Here is a 24,945-nt window from a genome sequence, read left to right on the forward strand (position 1 = left end):
GGGCAGAGATCGTCTCAGAGGAGACGCGGTGTTCAGGGGCTCTGTGATTAGGGGGCATCCTGCTGACAGTGGTAAGGCTGCAGAAGTGGGCAGGGCAGACCACATCGAAGGCCAGCCTCAAGGGACAGCTCGGGAGTGTGGCCTAGTTTAGGTCTATGGACAGCTGAAGAGTTCAGAAGCCCAGAGCTGCCTTTAGAAAGGCCATCGTGTCCCAGACTGATGGTTGAGGCCGGGGAGGAGAGGTGGGAATGTCCAGGCCAGAGGGTAAAAAGGAGGGACAGACACTGAAGGGGCAGGACCATCAGAACTCTGTGGTTGCTTTGGATAAACGGGCAGGTAGAGGTGTCTGGGAGGCCACCGGCCTGGGGTCTCCAATTTGGGTGCTGGTGGAGGTGATGTCATTGGTCTGGGATAAGAGAAGGAGTGGGAACCCAGAAGGCCCCAGCAGGGCCCCAAACCGAGGCCTGGGCTTAGGAGAAGCCAGCCCCCAAGTGTTGACCCTGGGTGCAAAATTCTGAGCAGTGCTGGTCTCCCCCTCCTAAAGCCAACTCACCTCCCGGAGGAGGTGAAGTCGGGGGGTGCTGCTCCCCTCCCAGACACTCCGGGGGAGGAAGCAGGAGCCTGGCAAAGGCAGGGTGTGAGGTGAGGCGGCTCCACTGTGCTGGACAGAGCCCTCCTGCTTGGAAGCATGTGGGCCAGGCTGCCCCCACCGCCCCCAGTGCCCAGCGCTGGTCTGCACTTACTAGGTGCTCCACAAATCTCTGCTGAACCCACACCCCCGCCCCTCCCAGTCTCCCACTGTTCCTTCAGGGCTCCCCACCAGGTCTCATCGAATCCCCTCAGTAACCCTGGGAGTGTCCCCATTTTCCTAGGCTGGAAACCCGGGCCCAAAGAGCTAAGGGACTTGCTCAAAGCCTCTCTCAGTTTCTTGGTGCTATAGCCAGGATGGAACCAAATGGGTCCAAATGACCCCACAGCTCACACTCTTAAAGAAAGGGGGAAAAAGAACAAGGCCGAAAGAAAGAACCTCGATGCTTACAGTGGCTGCATTATGGTGGTGGGACAATGGCTGATTTTTTTTTTTTTCTTCTTTCCTACAATGAAATATTCATACCCTCGCTCTGTGGCTGTGTGTGCCCTCGTGGGGAGAGCTCTGGCTTTGGCGTCAAGCAGCCCAGGGCTCAAATCCTGGCTTGGCCACTTCCTAGCTGGGGGCCCTGAGCGAGCTCTTTGCCCTTTCTTAGCCTCTGTTTTCTCATCTGTACAATGGGGACAAAACCCCCCCGCTCCGGAAGAGCCGGTCATACCTGGCGCACAGTAGGCACGCAGTAAGTGCCAGCCTTAGAGCATCACACCCCCGCGTTCTCGCCACCTGTCCGGCCTCCAGAGGGAACTTGAGACGCCCCCACGTGCCAGACGCTGGCGCTGGGCAGGCACCGGGTCCCCGGGGCGGGCGCCCACCCGCCCTCCCGCCTCACCCTGCCGCGCCCGCGCTGCCCCCTTACCCTGGCGGCCGGAGGGCCGGCATCGGTCCCGCAGGAGAGCCCGGGCAGCGGGGCCGGGCTCCGGAGCGCGGGGCGCGGGCGCGGGCAGGGCGCGCGGGGGCGCGGGCCGCGCGCTCCGGGCCGTGCGCCCCGCGGCCGCCGCGTCCTCGCCTCCAGCGCGGGCCCCGCGCGCCCCGGCCGGCCCGGGGGCAGGCCCTGCGCAGCGCCGCGCCGGGTGGGGGGCGGGCCTCGTGGGCCCTGGAGAGGCGCCCGGGCGGCGCGGGCTCCCGGCGGGCGCGGGCGGCGCCGCTGCGGTGGCCCCGCTGCTGAGTGGTGGGACGCGATTTACTGGCTGCAATTCCCGGCGCCCCTCGATGGCACTTAAGAGAGACCGGGAGGGAGCCGGGGAGAGCGGGCGGAGGGCGGGCGGGCGGAGGAGGGGCGGCGGGAGCCGTGCGCGCCGGCGGGGGAGGGGCGCGGGCGGGGGCGGGCGGGCGGGAGGTGGGGAGAGGCCCGGATGGAGGCGGCGGGCGGCCGCCGCGCGCGGGGCTGGGGTGGGGGGGGGGCCCTGCCTCCAGCTCCCGCCCACCCGCGCCCAACCCTCCCCCCTTCCACGCAGTGGCGCCGCTGGTAGGGGTTAGGCCAACCCCCCCCACCCAACCGGCCCACCCCACCCCTTCAAAAAAAAAAAAAACCCTCCATCCAACTAACTGGCGCACCCTACCCCACCTCCCCCTTCACAACCCCCCCCCCCCATCCAACCGGCCCACCCGGCCCAGCCTCCTCCCCTTTCCCGGCCCCCCCATTCTAACCAGCCTGCTCCACCTCCACGCCTCCTCCCCATCACCTCTGTCACTGGAGATCAGAAACTTGGCCCACAGGCCCGATCCGGCCAAAGCCAGCTTGGTTTGACCCCGTAGTATTTTTTGGTTTTAATGAACATTAATCCCGAACCTTTAAAAATCGGGAATTCTCACATAAAAATCCACATTTCCAGCTTAGTTTGGAAGAGAGGAAGCTCAGGCAGAAGCCTGCCCCCTCGGACTGGCAGCAGTCTTGACAGAACACCAGCCTGCAGTCTGCACCAGTCCCCACCAGGCCCACCTGCCTGGCCCCAGAGGCATGTGCTTTCTCTTGTTTGGAGCCTTTCAGACCCCAGTGCCTTTGCAGGTCCCTCTCCATGGGAGGCCCACCCCCGCCGCTTAAGGCCCCTCTTTTGGGAAATCTCCTGGCACTGATCCCCCGCAGGGGGCCACCCAGTCCCTCCCTGCCCCCACAGCCCCCAGGAGGTAGTGGCGCCTGCCCCGCCCTGTCTGAGTCCTTGCTGGCTGGCACCACAGGCCTCTGCGGCTGCGCTCTTGCCACAGGGCTGCTGCTCTCTGGCTGAATTCTCCCTCCTATCCTGGCTCCGGGCCTGGCCCACAGTAGGCGCTCAGTAAGTGTTGGCTGAGTGGCAACCAAAGAAAGGCCGGGATAGGGATTCTACTAGGCGGCCCGGGCCATGGCGGGCACAGGGCACCGGTCCCTGCAGCTGATGTTCATTTTAAAAGCCTCAAATGTTCGTTCAGGGTGGCTCTTGCCAACCAAGGAAGCTAATGATTTCCACGCTTCATTTTTCTCCACCTTAATCCCACTGCCAAGGCTTCGGGGCCTCTGCTGCCACTGCCCTCAGACTGGCATCAGATCCCTCCCAGAAGGTACAGTCCACCTGGGGAATGTCCAGGAAGCTCCGGGAGGGTCCAACTGTGCCTCCCTGGCACCTGTCAGGTCCCAACAGGCCTCAGGGCCACAGGGGGTGGAGGGCAGCAGCTGGCCAGTGCCCATGGGAGGGACAGAGGAGCCCAGATGGCCCTTGTCGGCCAAGGCAGCTGTGATGACTCCCCAGGGCAGGTTTCCCCAGTATCCCTTCATCCTACTGGTTCCTGAGCAGAGAAGGGGACCGGGGGGGGGGGGAGGGCAGGCAAGAGCCACCCCTTTCCAGCCACCAGACACACCCCAGGTTTCATCAAAAACCTGTGTCACAAACCCAAACAGACACCAGGATCCATTTTACAAAGAAGAAACAAGTTCAGAGAAGATGACCTTGTTAAGGTCACAGGTTCATAGGACGCTAAGCCAGAAGCCTTCATGGCCCTCCAGAGTGCCCCCGCCCTGCTGGGAAGTGAGACCTCAGGGCGAGTTCCAGAGCTAAATCTAAGAGGTAGGACCGGTAGGTGCTGGAGGAGATGCAGGGACCTGGATCCCTGAGCTGGCTTTGAGCAGTCCTCCCTCCCAGAGCCTTGCACACCTGGGCAAATGTCCAGGAACCTGTCATCCCCCTCCTGACCATCTCCTGGCCACAATGACCCAGCCAGGTGCCCCCTCAGAGAAGGGGCCGGAAGGCAGGCCTAGTTCAATAGCCAGCAACCATGGACACATCACAGAACACCTTTCTAAGCCTCGATGTGCCCATCTGCGATATGGGAGAAGAGCTGAGCCTCGGTGGTTTTCAGGGGGCACAAACAAGACAGCAGACGAGGAGGCAAAGAGGAGAGAGCCGGGAGGTTAAGTGCCTGGGTTCTGGGGTGAGGTGGCCCGAGTTCCGGTCCTGAGTTCCCAGTCTCCCTGCTGTGACTCACCTGCTCAAAGCCTCAGTTTCCTTCTCTGTAAAAAGTGTAGGGCAGATCATAGGAAGACCACCTGACCTAAGAGACCGTAATGAGGCTGATGTGGGACGATGCCTGTAGAACCACTCAGCATAGCCTGGCAATCACAAGGTTCAAGGTGTGTGACCTTTATGAGGGAGACAGAAAGGAACAGTTAAGAGCGTGGGCCCTGAGGGCATACCAGCTGTATGGCTTTGGGCAAGCTACACGACCTCGCCGGGCCTCAGTTTCCCTGGGTCAGTGAGAATATCGCTGACCGTTCCCACATCATCGAGTTGTGCTGGGGATCGGATTAGAAAGCTCAGCTCTGGTAGGAGTAGCCTGGCACCAGCAACGCTCCAACAGCCTTGGCTCACTTCTCATTACTCTCGAGATTGGTAAAGGCAACCAGCCCCAAACTCAAGGAGACTCTCTTGCTGTCCTTAGGAGCCCACGGGCATGATTCCCAGCGTAGTCGGTTTTAGAAAACAAGTAGATCTAAGTTCACATTCCCCTTCTGCCAGCTGGGGCCCTCTGGGCCTCAGTTTCCTCAGCTGGAAAATAGGGGTGGACGGTGCCACAGGTGAAGCAGGCCACCTCTTCGAGCTGTGTCTGTGTCCTCGGGCTGTGCCCGCCCACTGCCTCCCACCAGCTCCAGGATGAAATGCAGACAGCCCGGCCGGCTGGGGACTCTGGCAGCCCCCCAACCTTGGCCAGATGGGGAGCACCTGACCCCTGTCAGCCCCTTGACCGCGGGCCTGGAAGGTTGTCGAGCCTACTGAGCCTTGGTCTAGCGATTGGCAGGTCTTGGGAGGACCAGCTGAGCCCCTCAGGGTTCAGGATTGTCCAAGAGGCCATGGAGAGGGGCCCACCTGGAGAGAGACTCCTCAGCGAGGACTTCCCTGCCTCCTCCCCCAGCGTCAGCAGTTCCCAGTCCTATTTTCCTGTCTCTGTGGTGACAACCAGCATTTAAAATCATCTTGATTCGGCTGTGTATTGTCTGTCTTCACTCTCCCTCCCCCACGAGGACCTAAGTCCTGGGAGAACCGGGATCTTTATTTGTCTTGATCCCTGCTGTACCCCCGGCATCTAGAGCGGTGCCGAGCGCACAGTAGGTGCTCAACAAACATTTGGCCCCGGAGAGAAATTCTCCACTGGTAACATTTAGCTGGAAGGGTAGGATGGCGGACCCCCTCTGCCTGTGGGCAGCTCCCCTTCCCAGAAGACAGCCGCCCAGTGCAGCTGCTGTCCCCTTGTTAGCTCAGTCCCCCCCCACAGCAGGGGTTGGGAGGCCTGAGTTCTCCCACACTGCAGCCTGGAAGCGTGTCACTGTCACTGCAGTGTAACCGGGCCTCTTGGGGTGAGGGAGGGACCCGGGCAATTTTCTGGCTCACAGCTCATTCCAGTGCTGCCTGGTGATACAGACGGACCCAGGAAGGTCCTGCTCCAGTAGATGCAGACTGGGACTCCTGCCCTGCAGCCCAGGAGGGCTTCTCCACCCCCGGGACTGGAGGGGCTTCCCAGCTGAGCCCCAGGATGTGATCTGGGGGCTGGGCTCCCACCCCCTCCCCTGCCACAGCCCCTCACGTGTGCGTGGAACTCCCCCATTACAGTTTACAAAGTGCGTTCACAGACATTATCACATCGGCTCCTAAACGCCCCCTAAAAACCACAATAAATCTCTCACTCTGGCTCCGGAGCCCACCGGCTGCTGTGTAATCAGTGAGCAGAGGGGCCTCAGGGCCCAGAGCCTGCCAAAGCTGAAGGCGGCAGGGGCAGAGGGGGATCCATGTGGGCGGGTAGCAGGTGGCGGGTGGCGGGCCCAGCTGGGCCGCTGTGGGAGTGGGGAGCAGGTCCCGAGGCCCAATCCCGCGAAGGAGAGAAATGCTGTCTGGGAGAGCCAGCCAGTGAGGCTTGAGGGGAGAGGTTTACAGGACGCGGAGACCGGGCAAAGGTGAGGGAGTGGACCAGAGGGTTCCTTAGTACTTAAGAAAGCCATCAGGGAGGTAGGCTGGTGGCCAGGCACCAGGGGCCCAGGGACACACAGCCCCAGCTGCCCTCTCGCCTGCTTTTCTTTACCCCCTAGAAAACAGCCCTGAACCATCTCCCGTGTGTGCCAGGCCTCTGTGCATGCTGTCCTCTGTCTGAATGCCATTACTGCCTTTTAGAAATCCTAACCCTCCTTGAAGGATAGTTCAGAATCCCCCCAGTTGTAGGTCCCTCTCCAGCTCCCAGAGGCTATACCTCAGGCCCACAGCTCTGCCTGGCCTCAGTTCCCTAAACTGCCAGGCCTCTTCCCCTCTCTGTACCTTTTGTGCCCCCCAAGGACAGTGAATTCGCAGAGGCCGAGACCCCACCCTCATCCCCGCCCCACATCCCCACATATGGTCACAAGCAATGGCATGAGGCTGGGGGTCACTGTTTGGGCAAACGCCCCAGCCCAGACGGTTGTAGGAGGTACCGAGACCCCCACATGACAGGCCCAGCAAGCACTGCCCCTGTGTTTTCAGCCTAGTACCCAGCCCTGGGCAGCCACAGAGAAAGAAACCCCCAAATGTCTAAGCCAAATCAGCCAGCAGCCATGGTTCGGTTTTGGGTTTTTTTTGTTTTTTTTTTTTTGTTTTTTTTTACCATTTCCCTTGATTCTCAAAGTTATAGGAGCTCAACTTACAAACTGTGGAAAGTTCAGGAAAGTTTAAATAAGCAGGGTGAGGGAGGGCCTGGCCCGAGGGGGCTGCGGCTGGCCTGGCAGGCATCCCGCCCACAGCACAGCGCGCCGGGGGCTATGTTCCCCCCTCTGCCGCCTGTCCATCGGGCAGGCGTCCGGGCAAGCTGTGGGCTCGACCTCTGGGCTGTGGAGGCGGCCGGCCGGTCGCAGCTGTGGTTGTGGCAGTGTCACAGCGGGTGCGGAACAGGTGCTGACTTGTCTGCGGTCACCTCTGAGAGGATCGGCATTTTCCCTTTTCCTTGATATGAAAACCAGCTGCTGGGCCCGGGCCCTGATGGGTGGAGGCTCCACGGTCCCTGTGAAGTGTTCGTCATGTGGTGTCTGAAGCGGGTCAAGGCGGTGGACGCCAGGGAACCGGAGGTGGAGGGTGACTCATGGGGGAGGTGCCCACCCTCCCGGGAATAAAGGAGTCCCTCTGTGAGGCCTGAGACACAGACTCTGGGCCTAGGAGTGTGGACTCTGGGGAAGCCCCAGGGCCTGGCTTTCCACAAGTACCCCAGGTTTTAAGTGGGGCCGGGATTATGAACAGACCTTCCTCCAAAGAAGATAAACAAACGGCCAATAAGCACGGGAAAAAGTGCTCAACTCAGTCGTTAGTCAAAACCACCATGCGATACCATTTCTCACCCACCGGCCTGGCTATAATGAAAAGTCAGGCAATAACAAGTGTTGGTGAGGATGTGGAGAATCGGAACCCCGATTCTGGTGGGAATGTCAAGATGGTGAAAGCCACTGCGGAAAACATCTGGCCACCTGTCAAAGGCTAAACGCGGTTACCTTACCACCTAGCAAGTTCGCCTGGAGGGCACGTGCCCAAGAGAAGTAAAAAGACGCGTCCACACAAAAATTTGCGCATGAATCTTATAGCACCCTTTGCACAATCGCCCCAGGGTGGAAACAACCCACAATGCTCCCCAACTGAGGAATAGAGCAACAAAATGTGGAAATGGGGTCTACCCAAGCAGTGGAATATTATGTGGCCATGAGAAAGGAGTGAAGTACTGATCTGTGCTCTAACACGACCGAGTGAATCTTAAAAACGCACGAGGCCAAGTGAAAGAAGCCAGACGCCAAAGGTCTCATGTTTTCTGATCCCGTAATGTGAAACGTCCAGAACTGGCAAATCCAGAGAGATGGAAAGTAGATGAAGGGTCAAGAGAGGCCGGTAACGGGTACAGAGTTGCTTTGGGGGGTGATAAAAATGTTCTGGAATTCGTGGTGATGGTTGCACAACCCTATAAATATGCTGAAAACCACTGGATGGTACACTTTAAAAGGGTGGATTTTATGGTACATGAATTTTATCTCAATAAAGCTGTTTTGTTTTGTTTTTTTTTTTCTTTTCATGGCAAGGTCCCCACGGGGCAGTCTACCCCACAGGTGCCCAGAAGTTGGCCTCGGTGCCTATCCGGGCTCAGCCCTTGCCCCTTCCAAGCTGCCTTCCCGGGACAATGGCGGGGTGCCAGGCAGTGGACCCCCTGATGTCCCTGATGGGCGCAGGACTCTGCTTCCTCCGGTTCAGTCCAGCCCGTGCCTGCCTCGGGCCTTTTTGCTCCGGAGATTCCTTCTTTACTGAAACACTCTGCCCTCCCCTCCTGCTCATCGCTTGGATCTCAGCTAGGATGCCTGGTCCTCACAGAGGCCTTACCTGATCCCAGCCCCCGTGACTGAGTCTCTTCTCTCCGGCGCAGTTTCCAACCTTCGATGCGAGCACAGTGCCAGCACAGAGCAGGCACGTGATAGACCTTAGCCACCCGAGTGAAGCAAGAATCTTCAGTCTGAGGCTGGACATACAGGGAGGGGTGGGGCTGCAGAGGGGCACAGGTAGGCTGAGGAGGCCCTGTGCTGGGTGGGCTTTCCTCAGGGTAACCCCGTGGGTAGCATCACCCCCGCGTCCAGACCCAACCAGTCACTCCTGTGAGGCTTCCCCGATTCAACCCCCTTGATGCTCAGGGTTAGGTCTCTAGACGCTGCACTGGCCAGGACCACAGCCTCCTCACTGGTCTCCCCATCTCAAGCAACTTGCCTTTTCTCTTGGCGGCACGGCAAGGTGGATCATTCCCCAGCTCAGAAACTGTCAGTGGTTCCCCTGCTGCCCTCAGAACAAAGGCCAGATGCTCCAGTGGGCCCCACCTGGCTTTTCAGGCTCCCCGCATCCCACGCGCACTCAACGGTCCTGCTCCACACACTCTCCCCGACCCTTGCCTGTAGGGGGCGCCCTGCTTCTTCCCCCTCCCTGCCTCCGGGGGCGCCCTTCCTCCCTGAGTCTTGGCAACATGGGGCTCTCAGCTCTGCCAGTCTTTTCTGGAACACAAATCAGGAGGCATGACCTGATCCGGGTTTTCAGCGCTTGTGACTTTATTTGAAATGACTTAGGTGGGGCGCCTGGGTGGCTCAGTCGGTTAAGCGGCCGACTTCAGCTCAGGTCACGATCTCGCGGTCTGTGCGTTCGGGCCCCGCGTCGGGCTCTGGGCTGACAGCTCAGAGCCTGGAGCCTGCTTCGGATTCTGTGTCTCCCTCTCTCTGACCCTCCCCCGTTCATGCTCTGTCACTCTCTGTCTCAAAATAAATAAACGTTAAAAAAAAAATTAAAAAAAAAAAAAGAAATGACTTAGGAAATGGTTAACGATGAAATCGCATGTAGTCACAAACTTGTTGCGTGATGTTAAATGGGTAAGAATTAAGAGTCTCTATTGGTCTTATTCTGTCCTGTGAAGTTGCTTCAGGGCCGGACACGCTGCGTGGCAAGTCCGAGAGAGCAGGGGCCCCATCTGCCGAGTTGTTGGATGCGGCCGCAGTGCCTGGGGCAGTGCCTGGATAGTTTGGGGTGCTAAGGAGGGGCTGGATGGGTGTGAGGAGGGACGGTAGAAAGACAGGAAGGAGACAGGGAGGGGTGGGGAGGAGGCCAGGTAGCTGTGGGGGTGAATGGATGGATGGATGGGAGCGGAGGATTCATCTAGGCCCACGGACCACTTTAAGCCCAGCCCCTAGACCAGAGTACAGAGAGGACGGCTCTTCCTAGGGCTGGGCTGCCATCCACGTAGCACCTGTGGACACAGAAAGAACCGCCGGACCCCAGCCCACTCCCTAGTCTCCAGTCTCCCTGAGGGCCTCCACTGAGCCTCTAGGCCTGGCTGGCCGCTCCAGCAACTTGCCCAGAACTCACCGGAGCCATCCTTGACATCTCTGCTCATGCCTTCTGTCCTCCCCCTCCTCCCCTCCCTTCCCGTCCCCTCTCTTCCCTTCCTCCTCCTCCTCTCTCTCTCCCCCAGCCCCCAACCAATCCATCAGCGGATCCTGTTAGATTATTTTCAACGGCCTCCGATCTGGCTCCCTGGTCTGCCCTTGCCCCTCCCCCAGCCTACTCTCAACTCAGCAGCCAGAGGGATCCTTGTAAATGGTGAGTCTGGGAGGCCTCACCATCTGGCCCCCATTTCCTCACTGAGCTCCTCTGCCACCGCCTCCCCCTCCCTCACCGCCCCCCCCCCCCCCCAAACACACTGGCCTCAGCCTCCTCGCTATTCCTTAACTGTGCCAGGCACGCTCCCACTCCAGACCTTTGCTCCGGCTGTTCTCTCTGCCTGGAATGCTCTTCCCCCAGAGAGCCCTCTGACTCACCTCCTCACCTCCTTCCCATCTTGGCTCCAGTGTCATTTTCTCAATCAGACCTTATTTATAAATGAACACAAAAATCCACCCCTCGCTCCCTTTTCCTGTTCTATTTTCCTTCTCAGAGCTTATCACTCTGGACCACGATATATTTTACTTCCCGATTATGTTTTTTTGTCTGTGTTCCTCCATTGGAACGCGATCTCCATGAGGATCTTGTCCATTGCTGTGTCCCCAGCACTGAGCACAAAGTCTGCAAGGCACAAATGAGGTGCTCAATAAACATTTACAGCCTGAATGAATGGAGGAGCCTCTCTGGGGTCCAGGCCTGCTCTCACTGCTGCCCTAGGCCCAGCGCCCATGCAGGTTCTCGCTGCTCCGTCGCTGTCTTTCCTCTTGGCCACTGGCTGATTTAGCCCAGCAGGGGCCACTTAAAGAGTCCCCAAGCCCCTTGGGGACTGTGTCCCTCCACCCCTAAGAGGGCTGCCCACACTCTCTCAAGGGCTGATGGGGTGGCCGTAGCCCCGGGTGGCTCCCAGATTTGAGTTCAAGGGAAGACAGTCTAGGGCAGACCCGTCCTCCACGTGGTTGAGAACCATTTTTGTGGCACCTTCCCCAGCGGGCCCAGGGGGGCCCCGGCAGCCAGTTCTCCTATGAATGGCTCCCCTGCCTCCACCCCTTCACATTCTCCTGCTCCCCCATTCCTTTTCCCACTTGAGCCTCTACCTACCATGGCTAGGTAGACCCAGTGGACAGAGTGCAGCTGTAGGGTCACGAAGGACACTGGTTCAAGGAGGTCACATGAGCTGCCCAAGGCCCCCAGCAAGGTTCCAGGGGTGATCGGGCCTAATGAGACTGGGTGGAGGGTGCTGGCTCCTCCCTTACCGCTCCTACCGCACAGGGGACACTGAGCTGGGGGCGGGGAGTCTCCAAGCCCCGTCAGACCTCAGGAGCACGGAGCCAGCTCGAGCCCCAGTGCCGACGGCTGGGGACAGAGGCCAACCAGAAGATGAGTAGTGACAGCTTGACCTGCAGCGTCTCACAGGGACCTCTCACAGGTTTGCAGTTGCAGACATGTGACTCTGGAGACTAGGGGAACTTGGTGGCTGTGGAGGCGGCATGTATACGTGTGCACGTGTGTATATGTGTGCATTTGCACGTGTGTGTGCACCTGTGTGTGCATACATTACAGGGCACAGGGCGCATGAACAGGCCAATTGCCTCGAGGCCCCAAATCCATGTTGCCTCACCCCACTGACTCCAAGAGGGTGGCCTGGAGATGGAGAAGTGCGCCCAGGAGAGAGAGAAGCAGGTCTCCGGACCATTCAGCCAGGGGCATCACGGGACAGCAGCATCTTAACCAACACACAGCACAGCAGAGTCAGCCAGACCCAGAGGCAAAACCCGACTCAACTACCCCTCACTGGTTCTCTAAACCTCAACTACATTATCTGCAAAATGGGTCCAATGAGTCCCACATCGCAGGGTGGTCAAGATTAGACGAGACGATGTAGGTATTCAGAACGTGATAACTATTTAGGTTACGGGTAGTTTTATTAGAGCTCACATCTGAGATGGAGAACAGGCTTCCTATTTGTTCCAGAAGCTATCCTAGAGCCCCTTTTCTGCCTCGCTGTGAGCGGGGCACAGGACACAAGGCCCTGCCCTCAGGGGACTGACTTACAATAATAATGATGTGGGCGAACATGTGGGTCCCAGCTGGCTGACTTTTGGAGGCAGTGTGGTTTCCTGCTTTAGAAGCACAACCTCATTTAATCCCCTAGAGAATCCTGTGAGTTGGGGGCTGTTACTGTCACCCTGCAGATGAGAAAACAGAGAGGTGAAGTAATTTGTCCATGGTCACCCAACAGATGAAGGGCAGAGCCAAGATTTGAGTCAAGGTTCTTACCCCCACACTCAGGCAGGACAGAAAGCTGCATGAGCCCGGTCACTGTTCAAATCGAGACAGCACCTGACGCTGTGGGAGCACTGGGGAAGGAGGGTGCTGACAGGAGTAGCTCATGAAGAGACTGACCAATGAGCAGGGATTTAAAGGTAGGAAGGGTAGGGGCGCCCGGGGGGCTCAGTCAGTGGAGCATCTGGCTTCGGCTCAGGTCAGGATCTCATGGTTTGTGGGTTCAAAACCCGCGTCGAGGGGTGCCTGGGTGGCCCAGTCGGTTAAGCGTCCGACTTCGGCTCAGGTCGTGATCTCGCGGTCCGTGAGTTCGAGCCCCGCGTCAGGCTCTGGGCTGATGGCTCCGAGCCTGGAGCCTGTTTCCGATTCTGTGTCTCCCTCTCTCTCTGACTCTCCCCCCGTTCATGCTCTGTCTCTCTCTGTCTCAAAAATAAATAAACGTTAAAAAAAATTTTTTTTTTAAAAACCCGCGTCGAGCTCTGTGCCCAGAGCTCAAAGCCTAGAGCCCGTTTTCGATTCTGTGTCTCCTTCTCTGCCCCTCCCCTGCTTGTGCTCTGTCTCCCCCTCCCTCTCAAAAATAAACATTAAGAAAAATTAAAACATAATAAAGGTACAAAGGCTTGAACAGGAGAAGGGGGAACTGCCAGGCGGAGAGGGAAGCCCGAGCAAAAGCCTGGAGTCAGGAAAGGGCAGCCCCACCCTCTCTGCCCCCCCAGATCCTGGCTCCACCCTCCTAGCTGATGCGGCCACACTCCCACCCTCTTGCCTTCGTCAACACGGTCCCCTGTCTGCATGCCACCTCCCTTCTACTTCTCTCCAGCTCCACTGGTGACAGGGCAGGATTTGCAAACAGGCTTGTGCATTCCCAACAGTGTGCCTTTCCTGCTGCCCTGCTCTGCCTCATAGAGAGGGAGAGACTTAAGACTGAAGAGACTCAGGGTAGAGGGGAGTCTATCTGGAAAAGCAAGTTGAACAGAGGGAACAGAATGTGCAAAGATAGGAGGGCAGAGTCAGGATTTTGCCCTGGTATACAGCTCAGAGTCTCCCCATCACACCCCAGGGCTCTGAAGTCAATGTTCCTTCCACCGCCCCGCCCAGGGGATGGCAGGGTATAGACCGAGGGTGTTCATACCCTGGGATAGAACTCTGACTCTCATACTGCTCAGCCCAGTTTTTTCGTCTCCCTGAAATGTGGGGCCTTCTCACCTACCACATGAGATTGTATAGCCCCCCCCCCGCCTCAATAATAATCTTGTAGCCACCCCCCGCAAGAATTATTCAAGCAGACATAAGGAAACTCCCCAGCCCAGAGTAGATGCTCAGCAAGTAAATACCGGCTGCCGGGAGCACCATCTCTGGGTGAGATTCCCCCAGCCCTCTGGGTCCTGGCATTAAGCCATTTCCTAGCCAGGAACCAAGAAGCCCTGGAGGGTAGAGAGGCTCTCAGTGTAGCCTGGGTGGGTCTATGACTGAGCAGTGAAATTATCACAAAGACAAAATGGGAGCCCTGTCTCTCACGGGGGCCAGGAAGTCTGTGGTCGCAAGAGGTCTACTCTGTCCCCAAAGTCACTGTGGGGACCATCCCCACACCGTGTTGTTACTCCATCATGGCCCGGCCCATCTGACAGATGAGACTGGGGGGCAGATGTCCAGGGAAGTTCACTCTCTGCATGGACCCCCCAGGTCCCCATATGGGGAAGCAGCAGGGGTCTGTGGGGCTGCTCCACAGAAGCGGGGCTGGTGACAGGGCCCCTTTCTCACCCTGCCCTCAGAGCCTGGCCATTACAGAAGAAGTCTGGGAGTCTCAGGAGGGGAGAGTGGCACTTACTGGGCATCTTCTGTGGGCCAGAAAAGGGCTGGGTGCTTTACAGCTAGGTATTAATACTCCCATTTCACAGGTAGGGAAACTGAACCTTGGAGAGGTCAGAGAAATTTGAACTCCTCGGTCCAACAGCCCCTCTAACTTTAATCTCCCTTCCTACCCAGTGCAGAGGTTGTTGGAATTTCAGTGGTGATGGGGAGCTCACTCCCACAAAGGCCTCATCGCGGGCATATCTGAGAGAACATTCTTCTCGGTGTGGGCTGAAACTGGCCCCCAGAAGCTCCCACCTGAGGCCCCAGCACCAGCTGTCAGCGGCACCTGGACCCAGGCCCTCTCTCCCTGAGGCGGCCTTCAGAAACTGAGCAGAGCAGGACGTCCCCCAATTAACCAGCATGCCTCCCTTGGACAGGTGCTTCTCTCTGAGCCTCAGTTTCCCAAGCTGGATGACGGGGATAACAGCAGCCCCCGCGTGAGGGGTAGTTGTGTGGCTTCACTGAGGGAGAAGTGCAGCCCGGAGAAGGGCCCCATGTCTTCGCATGTTCTGTTCGCATATTCTGTTCCCCCTGCCTGCTCTTCTAGGCAGACTCCTCTCTACCCGGGGTCCCTCCAGGCTTAAGTCTCTCCCTCTCTGTGAAGTAGGAAAGGTACGTGGTCAGGAGTCCACCGACTGGAAACTGAGCCCAAGAGAGGAGAAGCCACGAGTCCAGGATCACACGGGCGCAGAGGGAGAGCCAGGATCCCAGCGCGGGCTGGGCCGCTCCTCTTCACCTCTCTCCAGGCAGCACTTAAGACCTTTCCCAATCTGTCCCCCGCCAGCCAAGCTGTGCACATACATGCCCTGTACGTTCCCGCCTCGGGAAACCCCAGGTGGGAAGACCTGCCCTTCTCTCCACCCACCAGGTTCTTATTGACCTTGAAGGCCCCACCGACTACTCTTCCCTGCCCACAGCCCTGTCCTCGGCCCCCAGGGCGTACCGCCCCACCGGTCCACCCCACCCCCATCCCTCTGATTCCTCTTCCCCTCCCGGTCACCTCGTGTATGCCCTCCGGCCAGCTGGGCCCATGTCTCCACTGAGTTCATTCCCCGACACCACCCCCCTCCACCTGCTTTGCGATTCCTTGCTCAGTGTCGATCTCTCTAGATGAGGGTTCTGGGGGGGTGGGACGGGGTGGGAGCCGAGGGGCCTTGTTCCCATGTTTCGCCTCAGCACCCAGCGCAGAACCTGGGCACAGGTGTTCAATGCTTGCTGTTCCCGCGCGGCGCCCATACGTCGATCCTTTCATTCAACAAATGCTTATTGAGAACCAGGGATACAGCAATGAGAAGACAGGCAGGGCCCTGTGTTACACACACATACAAGAGGGGATAAATGCTAGGAGGAGCGACAGAGCAGGGAAAGGATAGCAGAGTAGGAAAAGGACAGGGGAAGGTGGCAAGGGAAAGTCTCTCTGAGCAGGTGACATTTGATCAGACCTCTGAAGCAAAATAGAAAGTGATATAAACATCAGAAGAAAGCGTATACCAGGGAGAGGGACCAGCAAGTGCAAAGGTCCTGAGGTGGAAACATGCATGGGATGGTGGAGGAAATGCAAGGAGGTGAATGAGTAGGATGGGGGTGGCAGGAATCGAGGTCAGAGAGGGATCCAGCAGGGGACATAGGCAGGACTCTGCTTTGACCCTGACCGAGCCGGGAGCCACTGGGCTCTGGGCTAAGGAGTACAGAATTTGACCTAAGTTCTAACAGGATCACTCTGGCTACCGCACAGAGAATGGATTCCAGGGGCCCGAGGGGGAAGCAGGAGACCCATGAGGAGGCCGCTACACTCATGCACAGTGGCAGTGGGCATGGTCAAGTTGTTGATTTTTTTTTTTAATGTTTATTTTTTAGACAGAGAGAGATGGAGCATGAATGGGGGGAGGGGGAGAGACAGAGAGGGAGACACAGAATCCGAAGCAGGCTCCAGGCTCCGAGCTGTTTGCACAGAGCCCGACACGGGGCATGAACTCCAGCACCGTGAGATCATGACCTGAGCCGAACGAAGTCAGATGCTTAACTGACGGGGCCACCCAGGCGCCCCAAGTTGTATATTTTGAAAACACAGCCAGTGGTATTTGCTGATGGATTGAATGAGGGATGAGCAGGGAGACAGAATGAGAGAAAGGGAGGGGAGGAGTTAAAAATGCTCACAAGGTGGGGCGCCTTGGGTGGCTCAGTCGGTTAAGCGTCCGACTCTTGATTTCGGCTCAGGTCATGATCTCACTCAGTTCATGAGTTCAAGCCCTGCATCCGGCTCTGCGCTGACAGTGCGGAACCTGCTTCGGATCCTCTCTCTACCCCTCCCCTGCTCACTCTCTCTCTCTCTCTCAAAATAAATTAAAAAAATGAAACTTAAAAAAAAAACAAAACAGGGGCGCCTGGGTGGCGCAGTCGGTTAAGTGTCCGACTTCAGCCAGGTCACGATCTCGCGGTCCGTGAGTTCGAGCCCCGCGTCGGGCTCTGGGCTGATGGCTCAGAGCCTGGAGCCTGTTTCAGATTCTGTGTCTCCCTCTCTCTCTGCCCCTCCCCTGTTCATGCTCTGTCTCTCTCTGTCCCAAAAATAAATAAAACGTTAAAAAAAAAAATTAAAAAAAAAAAAAAAACCAAACATTTGCAAGGTTCGGGGCCTGAGCAAGTCACGGAAAATGGAGGTGCCGTTACCTGAGATGGGCAAGATTTGGGGCGGGTTTGGGGCTGACCTCCTGATGTAGAAAGCTCAGTGGCCGTGCACTTGGAGCGCAGAAGGCACTGGCTGCATGGGTCTGTAGTTTGGGAGAGGAGTCCAAGCTGGGTGTGGGCACCTGTTGTATGGGTCCCCATGTCTTGCACATAGTAGGTCCTTAGTAAATGGTGGCTCACCTGGCCTTCAGGGCCTTGTGGGGGACACAAAACTGGCCACAGCCCCACTCCTGGCCTCTAGGAGAGGTAGACAAGGGCCCCGGGGCCAACCACAGAGCCACACCGGGTGAGGGGCCCACGCACACCTGCCCGCATTCCTTGGATGACATCGCTGGAGGGTAATCTAGGAAGGCCTCTCGGCGGGGTCGTGGGAGACTCTTGGCAGATATAGGGCAGGTGCTCCAGCCTTAGCAGGGAGGGGGGAACAAGTAGAGGAAGCCTCAACAGAGCCAGTGGAGCAGGGGTGAAGTGGACGGGCGCAGGCACCCAGCCCTGGCTGCGATCTGGGCTCTGCGCCCTCGGGCAAGACCCTTGCCGTCTTTGTTTTGGCCTCTAAAATAGGAATGATTGGGGCGCCTGGGTGGCGCAGTCGGTTAAGCATCCGACTTCAGCCAGGTCACGATCTCGCGGTCCGGGAGTTCGAGCCCCGCGTCGGGCTCTAGGCTGATGGCTCAGAGCCTGGAGCCTGTTTCCGATTCTGTGTCTCCCTCTCTCTCTGCCCCTCCCCCGTTCATGCTCTGTCTCTCTCTGTCCCAAAAATAAATAAAAACGTTGAAAAAAAAATTTTAAATAGGAATGATAACTGTCCCCCCTGCATAGATTGCTATGAAGATCAAATGAGTTAATCTAGGTAAAGTGCCCCAAATAAAATGATGGCTGGTGCTCAAAAATGTGACCTAAACCCATTAGTATCGCGTCCAAAGAAGGCAGCATCCTCCAGCCCTGGAGGACCGCCAAACAAGGGGAGAGAAGAATGCACAAGGGCCAAGCATCAGGTACCCGCGGATCGGATCAAGAGGAGAGCTTTATTCCCTTCAGGCAATGGGTGCCCGTGGAAAGTTCTGTGCAGGGCAATGAGGAATATTCCATTCAGTCCTCGCTTATCCTCCACCTGTGCTCGGCTGGACACATCCCCTCCCGTCCCGTGCCCGACAGTCCCGCCTGCCAACCCGCCTGCTGGGCTCAGGGGCACATCTCACAATAACAGCTTATGCTGGGCAATCGCTTACAACGCAGTCCTCACAGCGGCCCCGGGTGTGAGGCTGGTCCTATTACTATGATGCAGACAGAAGCTGCCAGAGCCAGGGTATAAAGTCCAGAATCTACACTGGCTTCCCTTGCCTCCGAGACTGACCCCAGAACCCTACAAAGTGGCCAGGCATCAGAGGGGTGTCTGATTCTCCCATCGGGTGGGGTGGGGTCCTTGGATCAGTTCAAAGGAGCAGAGACAACAAGGTGATGTGATTTGTCTAGGGCCCCACAGCTTGTCCACGTTGGAGCTGGGACTCCACTCCAGATCTGTTAGACTCCAAATCCCCACGCTGGAGGGCTTGGTGGGCACGGCACATGGAACCCTGAGCTTCCTTTAATCTGGGCCTGCATCGGGGGTGAGTTCCCTCAGTCTGGAGCTCTTTCTGAGGTCTGAGATCCTTTTTGGAGGGACAGAGAAAGACAGTAGATTCCCCTTACTCCCGGGTTGCCTGGACTGGTGTCACAGGCCCCTTTACTGTCTGTCCTTTCAGAGAGGTTTTCATCCCCCAAACCACCCTGTCGCACTGGTCCTGGCCCTGCCCTGCCCTGCCTGCCCTGCCTTGCCCTGCCCTGCCCTGCGAAGGGGAGACTGAAAAGCAGGCTGAACTGCATCCCCTTCACACTTTCCCAGCCAGAAAAACCAGCAGAGGGAAATACAATGTTTGCAGACCAGGTCAGGTCCACGGTCACTCTATAAAAATGGAATCCTGAAAAAAACATAAAGCAGCAATTTACCTGATGAATTTTATTGGCCTCAAAACAAACAAACAAACAAACACCCCCCAAACGACCCCATCTGAATAACGAAGGGAGATAAACCATTCCCAGTTCCTCTTTTATTAGTGAAGAAGGACACACAAAAACTCAGCCAAAAGGGAATGTTCACAGGCAGCTTCAGGTCTGATTTATTAGCCGCTTTCATTTCATACACGCCAGCGTCTTTATTAAAATAGGATGATGTCCAAAAGGTCTGTTTGCTTAAAAAAAAAAAAAAAAATTGTATCGAATACGGGACAGGGCTTAGTTTTATTTTTTGTTTCTTAAACAAAGCTCACATTCTCCTGACTTCACGCCTGTTACCGCAGCCAGAGGGAAACTGATTTCAGAATCCATCTGATATGTCGGATTTCTTTGTGGCATCCACTTCATCGCTCAGCAGCCAGCCATGATGTCATAAGCCCATCAGATTTCCGGTAGGGGGGAAACGCTGGGGAATTGGAAAGAATGGATGTTTCTTACCCGTCAGGGAAGGGCGGGGGGGGGGGGGGGGGGTGCGGGGAAGGGGCTGGGTGTGTTTGGGAGGTGAGGGACGGGAGGCAGGCTCCGTGTTTGTGATATTAAATGTCAGGCAGAAACCTGAAAAATCCAGCCACCCAGATGTTTTCTGGATATCCAGATGTCTGGCACTGAGCAGACCACGCTCCCCCCCCCCCCCCCCCCCCCCCCCCCCGCCCCGCTCCTGTCCCCAGAGGCACTCGACATTTCAGCTTTGACCTCAGGTCTACAGCTCGTGCGTGCTGCTAGGATCTGTACATCCTCAAGGCTGCCCACCCTCGGGTTTGGAATTTTCTTCTAAATCTTTACACATGGATGACAGGAGTAACTAGGTCCAGATTTTTAAAAGCTGTTGAAGCAGTGATTTGAAAAGTTCAGTCCCTGGAATTAGCTTCCACAGAACACACTCTCTCCGCCAAAAAGGAGGAAAGAAATCCCCTCGCCAACACTCACACAAACATATGTGACTCTTAAGCCATAGGACTTAAAAACCCCAAACAAAAACCAGTGAGTCTGAGAATCAAGGACTCGAGACTGACACTGAGAAGCGATGTGCCCTCCCCCAGGAGCACGCTTCCCCCAAATCAGAAAACCACCAAACAGCTTTGTTCTTCCTGACAAAGCCCCTCGCTTCCAAGGAACAGACAGTGCCAACAAAAGCACAGGGTAGAACTAATTTACGCTGAGACGCGGGGCTTCAAGGAGTCGTAAAGTACAGACATGGAACCGGCTTTGCCTGGGAAGCTGCCTCCCTACAACTGGTAGTGGGGACCCCCTGGCCCAGGGGAGTCCCGAAGGCCGCAGAGCGCCCGTCCAGGCTTCCAGGCACACACGCCCATGGAGGCCACCACGGAGGCCTGTGACATCACAGCTAATTGCTCCTGAAAATGAGCCAAGAACTGCAGGCCCCCCGGGGCCCAAACCCTGCGGGGCTTCGCAGGGAGCCAGGAGGAGAGGCAGCTGGGGAGGCGAGCAATCTCCAATTAGAACTGCGTGCTTGGATAATGTGAAAGGGGGGTGGCCAAGGGGAGGGTGTCCAGCAGAGGGCCGGAGGAGGTGAGCAGGGGGCTCAGGGATGGAGGTGGGGAGGCTCTGTGGCCTCATCTTCTAGAACAACCCCTGTGCTTTTCCGATGGGGAAATTGAGGGCCAGGAGTGGCTGAGTGGCCCATCCAAGGTCACCGGGCTAATTAGCGGGACAGCCTGTACTGGGGAACAGAAAACAGGCCTGGCATTGCACAGCTCTTCCCTGAACGTTATCTAATTTAATCCTCACAACACCCTGTGAGGGAAGGATTATCATTAACCTCGGTTACCAGAGGAGCCAATGGAGGCGCAGAGAGGTTAAGTAATTTGCCCAAGGTCACACAGCTTGTCATTAGCAGAACTTGGCCTGAACCTCTGTGTTTCACCAACTCCAAATCCAGTGGCCTTTCTGCTGGGTGGGGTGCGGGGAGGCGGGGGGGGGGGGGCAGTTAAGGTTTAACCGGGAGCAGTGAATCTGATTTAAATACATATTTAAAATGCTGGTGATCCCCACAGAACACAAGGACGTAAATCATTGCAAATTAATTTTTTAAAGCAATTCCAGTCAGGAGGGCTGGCTGGCTGGCTGGCTGGCTGGGGAGGCCGCTTTTATTCTGTCCCTGCCAGAGCCTAAATAAAGCATGTAGACACTCTCCCTAGCCGTGCATGGAGGCAGTTCAATCCCCTGAAGTGGAGAGGGGGGGAAGCTAAAAGCTTTGTTGGGCATCTGTGAGAGCATAATCTGCCATAGGAAAGGTGCCAGGCGCACAGGTCTGAGAGAGCCAGGGGAGGGAGAAATTCACTGCGTGTAGAAACTACGAAAAATAAAAAGTCGGTCCCTCTAAGCCCGAGTCCTATTTTCCAGGCAGGCGTTTAAAGGAACTGCAGGTAACCTGGACAGCTAATTGTGGCCCAGAGGCCGGACTCTGGGTCAGACAGGTGCTGCCCCGGGTCCTGTCCACTCCAGATTGGGGGAGGGGCAGGGGAGGGCGGGCAGTTGCTGTGGCCCTGTCCCGTGGCCATCCTGGGGACCCTGCTGGCCACCACCTTCTCCAGAGTAGCATTTAAAGGAAACCAAGCCTCTGAGAGCTGGGACAGAAGAATGACTAGGTTGGTCCTGCCTGGTCTGAACAGGACAGGCGCCTGTCCTCAGGCCTCCCCTTCTGCAGGTTCCTTCCCTTCCAGTGGAACAGCCTCGGAGCTTCCGTGGGCCAACTGTACCAGGCCTCTCCCTGCTCTCTTCCTTACCAGGCCTGCTGGTTTCTTTTACTTTGTTTCTGTGAACTGCAAATGGGGTGTGGAGCCCAGGACTCAGTCCAGGGAAGGGGAAAGAAAAGTTTCTGCCATCTGGATACCTGACCTGGCTGAGATTTTTTTTTTTTTCTTGTGCTTTTCTGGGAAAATTCTACCCATCCTTTATTCATTCTGTCTACCGTCTGCCCCCCAAGAGGTTCAGGTCCGGCCTTCGTGACATTTACATTTGATGGAGGGAAACAAACATTAACCCAATAGTGACATAAAAATGTCCGTGGAGGGAGTGGTCCCCGGGTTATGACAGCCTGTCAACAGGGGAAGGGTCAGGTCAGTGAGGTCAGGGAAGGAAGGCTTCCAGGAGGAGGTGACTGGGACTCAAAGTTTGAGGAGGCATTAATCCCTCTGATTCACTGTCACCTCTCCAGTGAACCGTTCCTTCATGCCCACCCAAGGTTGTCTCCCATTCCTATGCCTCATTCCCTTCTGGCCTATCGTTCATCATCTGTGTCCCTGCACTGGTCTGGAAGTCCCAGACTGGGTCTGCCTTGCTCACCACTGAGTTGCCTATGCCTGGGATGTTTGATGATTACTTGTTGATCAATCAATAGACAGACAAACAACACGTGCAAAGGACCCGCAGTGGAGGGATCACAGAGACTGGGAGGGTGGAGGAGTAAGAAGGGGGGGGGGGGCAAAAGTCCCAGGGAGTGGTGGGAGAGGGGACTGAGCCACCCCAAGAGCCACCCTGGGTGTACAGGTATCTCTTCCCTCCTCTGGGCTCCCTTCTGCCTTGCCTTTGTGGCAGAAACTGGGTTGGGGTGTCCTCCTTCCCCTACAGGGGAGTGTCACATAGGTGCTCTGCCCCACTTGATCCGCCCCGGGCACAGCACCCCTGGGGACCAGGTAGGTGGGGGACAGGCATCACCTGCCCAGTACCCTTCCTTCCCATCCTTGCCTTCCCTCCTCCGTTCTTCCCTCCACTGGCGCTGAGGGGCCACCCAGAGCCACAGAGAGGCAGTGGGAGGCAGATGCGGCAGTCCCAGTCCTCCGACACCCCACCCCCAAGTCCCAACTGCCCCCCTCCACTATCACCCCTTTCTCGTCGCTGAGGCGGAAGTGGAAGGAGGGAAGGAGCTGGGCTCCGGGCTTGGACCAGACCGGGTTTGAGTCCCCTCAGCGTGTGTCGTGTCGGTAAGCTGGCCTCTGCCCCTCAGATTCCTCCCGGGTGAAATGGAGAGACCCCAGGCTCCGGCGGGCACAGCGCGGGCGCTTCGAGAACCTGTCTGAAAGGCTCCAAGTCAATCTCCTCTCGTTTCCCTCCAGCGCTCAGTTCAGTTAGTCCCCGCCCCCCACCGCCCCCTCCCACCCCGCCGCGGCGGCCGAGGCTGGGGAGTGGGGGTCCCCCGCGGCGCCGGCGGCGGGGAGCGGCGGGGACCCGCCGGCAGCGCGCCCCAGCCCCAGCGCCCAGCCTCTGGCGCCCGCCCAGCGCACTCCAGCAAACTTTGCGCGGCGGCCCCCCGCGCGCGTCTACACCTGCACGCGGCCCGGCGGCGCCTCCTGCCCTCGGGGGGCTGGAGGCTGCCCGGGGCACATTCCGCGTCTCCACGGTCTCACCGCCGCGACTTGCGCTGACTGCCCACCTCAGCCTGGACTACGTCGGGATTTCGGAGGCGCCCCAGCCGCACCGCCTGCGCCGGTCTACACCGCCACGGCAGCCCCCGGGTCACCGAGGACTCCTCGGCTCAGGGGCCGCGTCCACGCCGCCTCGGAGATGCCTCAGCGCCCCGGGCCGCGTCTACACCGCTCAAGGCTCACGAGGCTCAGAGCGCGCCCTCGGGCGCAGACCCCGCGACAGCCGCTCAGTGAGCGCGGCGGTGCCGCGATTCCTCCCGGTGTCCCCAAGTCCCGCGAAGCCGGCCGGAGGCTTCTTACCTTGCCCGCGCGCTCACGCTCCTGTCCTGGCCGTGCGGTCCCTTCCATACATTTTGCAATATTGTCGACAGCGAAAGAAAATATTGTAAATCCTCCCCCGGTCACGTGGCCGTCCCCCAATCTCCCCGCTTTCGTCTCTTTTCGGCCTTTGGGACAATACTCGGCCCCAGCGGCCGGCCGCTGGCCAGGGGGCTCCAGGCAGGCGCGGCTGGCCGCGGCGGGGCGGGGCCTGGGCGGGGCCTGGGCGGGGCGGGGAGGGGCCGGGGCGGGGCGGGGCGGGGCGTGCGGGCTCCAGCCGCCCTCCCGCGGGAAGCCCGGGCCCTGCTCCAAGCGCTCCTGTTCCAGCTCTGATTGGTCGGCCGGTCGGCGGTGCTGAGGCCTGATTGGCAGAGATGAAGAAGGGGCTCAGGCAATGGGTGGGGGTTGCGGGTTTCATTCTTTGCCTTTTCTTTCCTGCGGCCGCCGCTGCTCTTTTGAGCCCTCCTGAGATCCGCAGCCTTTTCATCGCTGCTTCCGTGCACCCCATCTAACACTTAACCACCCGAGTATAGCTGCATTTCTTTGCCCTTTTCTACCAAATAGGTAGCACCTTGAGGTCGGGACACGGTTTGTGGTGCTCACCACTGTGTCTCCAGGATACAGGATGTGCTCAAACGCATGTGTTGATTGAATTAACGGAAAAGGTGCATACAGGTTTTTAGAGCTGTCTGTAAGGTTGGTAACATCTTTAGAAGATAGTATTCTTCTTCTTCTTCAAGAATGGGGAGACTGACGTGCAGAGAAATGCTGTTACCTGGGAGTGGTGGCTGAGCTGATATTAGGACACGCTTACATCACTGGACCTCAGATCTCTACACAGCGATGCTCTGTGGAGTGTCAGGGCCTCAGTTTCCCATCTGTCCAAGGATTGGAGTGATTAAACGGTGGCTTGGAAGATTATTTCAGTGCACGTGCTGTACGCAGCACTGTGGTTGGCAGCATGAATGAGATATCCCTAGCCTCCATGTTAAATTCTGGGTCCTCTCCCTTGCTGGGACCCCCTCCTCCCCAAATCACAGGGAAAGTTAAAAGCATTGTGTTCCAACCAGGCTACTATGCCCAGCACTGAGGGTCTGGGAGCATGTGGGAGGATTTTTCTGGGGGGAGCCACAGGGAAACTGACTTGAGCAGACATGCTATTCTGGGGGTAAAGCGAGTCCTTGGAAAACCCCACCCTGTCCCAGGCTGGTCCTTTTTTTTTTTTTTAATTTTTTTTAACGTTTATTTGTTATTGAAAGACAGAGAGAGTCAGAGTGTGAGCAGGGGAGGG

General features: G+C 57.5%; 2 long non-coding RNA genes across 2 annotated transcripts; both read right to left on the reverse strand.

The window, feature by feature from the left end:
• Positions 1 to 10,562: 10,562 nt before the first annotated feature.
• Positions 10,563 to 12,570, reverse strand: LOC122472851. The gene is made up of 2 exons (XR_006294534.1): positions 12,130 to 12,570; positions 10,563 to 10,698 (listed from the first exon to the last, which is right to left on the reverse strand). It is a non-coding gene; the product is annotated as an uncharacterized LOC122472851 (long non-coding RNA).
• A 6,401-nt stretch (positions 12,571 to 18,971) lies between these two features.
• LOC122472850 lies at positions 18,972 to 23,857 on the reverse strand. The gene is made up of 2 exons (XR_006294533.1): positions 23,637 to 23,857; positions 18,972 to 19,357 (listed from the first exon to the last, which is right to left on the reverse strand). It is a non-coding gene; the product is annotated as an uncharacterized LOC122472850 (long non-coding RNA).
• Positions 23,858 to 24,945: the final 1,088 nt, after the last annotated feature.

Source organism: Prionailurus bengalensis, chromosome B4, assembly GCF_016509475.1.
Source record: "Prionailurus bengalensis isolate Pbe53 chromosome B4, Fcat_Pben_1.1_paternal_pri, whole genome shotgun sequence".
Lineage (NCBI taxonomy): Eukaryota > Metazoa > Chordata > Mammalia > Carnivora > Felidae > Prionailurus > Prionailurus bengalensis.